The sequence below is a fragment of the Panulirus ornatus genome, chromosome 48 (assembly GCF_036320965.1).
Source record: "Panulirus ornatus isolate Po-2019 chromosome 48, ASM3632096v1, whole genome shotgun sequence".
In the NCBI taxonomy this organism is placed as follows: domain Eukaryota; kingdom Metazoa; phylum Arthropoda; class Malacostraca; order Decapoda; family Palinuridae; genus Panulirus; species Panulirus ornatus.
Genome location: NC_092271.1, coordinates 17,516,785 through 17,519,528, shown reverse-complemented (window position 1 = coordinate 17,519,528; position 2,744 = coordinate 17,516,785). Strand labels below are relative to the sequence as shown.

At 37.4% G+C, this 2,744-nt stretch overlaps 1 non-coding gene across 1 annotated transcript; it reads right to left on the bottom strand.

The window, feature by feature from the left end:
* Positions 1 to 1,681: 1,681 nt before the first annotated feature.
* TRNAT-UGU (transfer RNA threonine (anticodon UGU)) lies at positions 1,682 to 1,753 on the bottom strand. The gene has a single exon. It is a non-coding gene; the product is annotated as a tRNA-Thr (tRNA).
* Positions 1,754 to 2,744: the final 991 nt, after the last annotated feature.

Genomic DNA, 2,744 nt, shown 5'->3' with positions numbered 1-2,744 from the left:
AGAGAACTTTGAGAAAATCTTAAAATCTTTTTAAGTCTTGACTGCACTCAAGGTTGCGCAGTCTGACTATAGCAAAGATTATATATTATTTGACTGTACCATAGTTTATATCGTCAAACTACACTAAAGATCATGTAGTCTTACTATACTCAAGATTATGTAGTTTTAATGTACTACAGTTTATTGTAATCTGACTGTACCAAAGTTGATGTATACTAACGCTACTAAAGACTCTGTAGTCTCACTACAGTAAAGGGACGTTTTCAGCAGAAGCATCATCTGCTGGATACGCTAAAAACGAGACATCCAAGATTGACCCTGAAACTAAAAGGAGACAAGACGACCTTGTGTTCAAGCTTGACACAGAATACAAAAAAAAAAGAAAAGAAGAGATAATGATGGGGGTGAGAGGCGATAGATCCCGTGTCCACCAGCCTCTCAAATTGCTGCTCAGATATCAGGTGGGATGGGCAGTTCCCCTACACTCATATGGTGCTCAGGTTCGTCCATCAATACACTTTAGGGAATATTCCCTCCCTCACACTGCTCCTACAGTGACAAGTATAGGATGAAAGCACTTTACGTTACTCCTGTGACATAAGAGGAAATTTTCCTTTCTCTGAAATGTTGACAAGTGAACAGAAAGAACAGCTTCTCCTTTACCAGCTTAAGAAAAAACATGATTACCATAACTGAAGGTTTTATTGGTAAGTGTAAATAAATGTTTATGATATCTTTAGGACACTTATTTGAGCAGATCTTTCAGCAGTTATCTAAGTTTTACTTGAATACATAGGTGCCTATGACTCTTCTTTCGATATATGTATATATATATATATACATATATATATATATATATATATATATATATATATATATATATATATATATATATATATATATATATATATATATATAATTTTTGATTTTTGTGTTGAGATCCAATCTTTTAAGCAGCATTAGACTTTACGCTAATCATCATTGCGAGAAGCGAGATGACTAGCGAATGATAAAAAGAAATAATAATCAACAAGACTCGAGATTTACGACTGGTGAACTCTTGGTGAGTGGAAGGTCTGAGAGAATCTACGGGACTTCACTTCCTTAATCTGAGACACGGTAATGGTGTGCAGTTACTCGTTTCCAATGACTTATTTGTGAATATCTGTTTTGCACAGTTTGGGGAGAAAGTTTTACACCTGTGGGATCCTCGGCTCTTAAGCTTTTTCTTTTTTCCTTTTCTTTTTAGCCTACAATGATATCTAACCATTAGCAGGCCTAGCACGTAGCCCCTTACCGCAGGAACATTAAGAGTTTAAGAATCGTGTGAGCCACAAGACGTCGAGTTTTATGTGTGAACTAGAGAGAGTGTGTGTGTGTGTGTCTAGACTGAATGCGAGTAAACCAAGTACATGCGAGTCGGAAGTAAAAAGAGGTCAACATTGGCAAGGGAGGAGGAGAGCTTGACAGATTTTGTGCTGCTGTATTCACTGCGCCGACGTCACCACCTACCCTCCTCCTCCTCCGCCTGATACTAAGGCGTGAGCGCCTCCCTGATCGATGGTTGCTGCCCTCACTAAGGAATTGTATTTTCCTCAGTTACATTGGCACTTGATCGGCGGTGCGGGCTGTACTGCCCCTTGTACCAATCAATAATCACAGTTTCATGCTTTAAAGACATTGCCCCCTGTGAGAATCGAACTCACGACCCCTGGTTTACAAGACCAGTGCTCTGCCCCTGAGCTAAGGAGGCGATGTTAGTGAGGGATTGTCTGTGTGTACTGAACGGGGAGGGAGTTTTACACTCGTGAGGCCTCCATCTCTTAAACCTCCTCTGACATACTACTAGTTAGGCATTTGTATGCTGTACGCAGTTACTAAGAATGTGTGTATAATTACCTGTTTGTACTGTACGGGGAGGGGGTTTTACGCTCTTGTGTGTGTGTGTGTGTGTGTGTGTGTGTGTGTGTGTGTATTCCCTTGCTCCTCTTCTAAATGTGTGTCTGTGATTACCTTCTTGCAAGTATAATCTAACGCGAATCTATATCATACAATGTCTAATTGGCTGGTCGGTCGGTTGGTTGTTTGGAGCTTATAACCCATCTATCACCTGCTATGGTTATTAAGGTAGTCAGTAATCTTAAACTCCTTCTCCAGGAGTTCAGGATAATTCTAAGACGACGTATATTCTCACTATGCATGTGTCCCTTCTCTAATTGGAAGTTCCTGTGTCCTTTTCATTATCAACACTTTGAAATATGATTGTTAACCGTTGTAGAAGATGCTTTACTCTACCAATCATTTATGGAATAATGATGATAATGATAACAATAATGATAGTAATAATAATGATAATGATAATGATAACAATGATGATAATAATGATAATGATAGCAATGATAAAAATGATGATAATAATGATAATGATAGCAATAATACTACTACTAATGTTGCAATGAATAATACGATAATAATAATAATAATAATAATAATAAATAATAACAATAATAATTATAATAAATTAGAATCGACCATGTTAGTGATAATTACATGATAAAGATGATCATAATGAAAATAAGAATTACAGAAGTAGAATTGGTAATAATGAATAGAGTGGCTGTTGTTTCAAGAAAATGCACCTGTGAACTTTGAATTGTGTGCAATACTATTCCTTAACTTGGGCAGCTGAACCACCTGAACATATTGAGAAGCAAAACCTGGTCTGTAGATTCTGTCCCCAACGC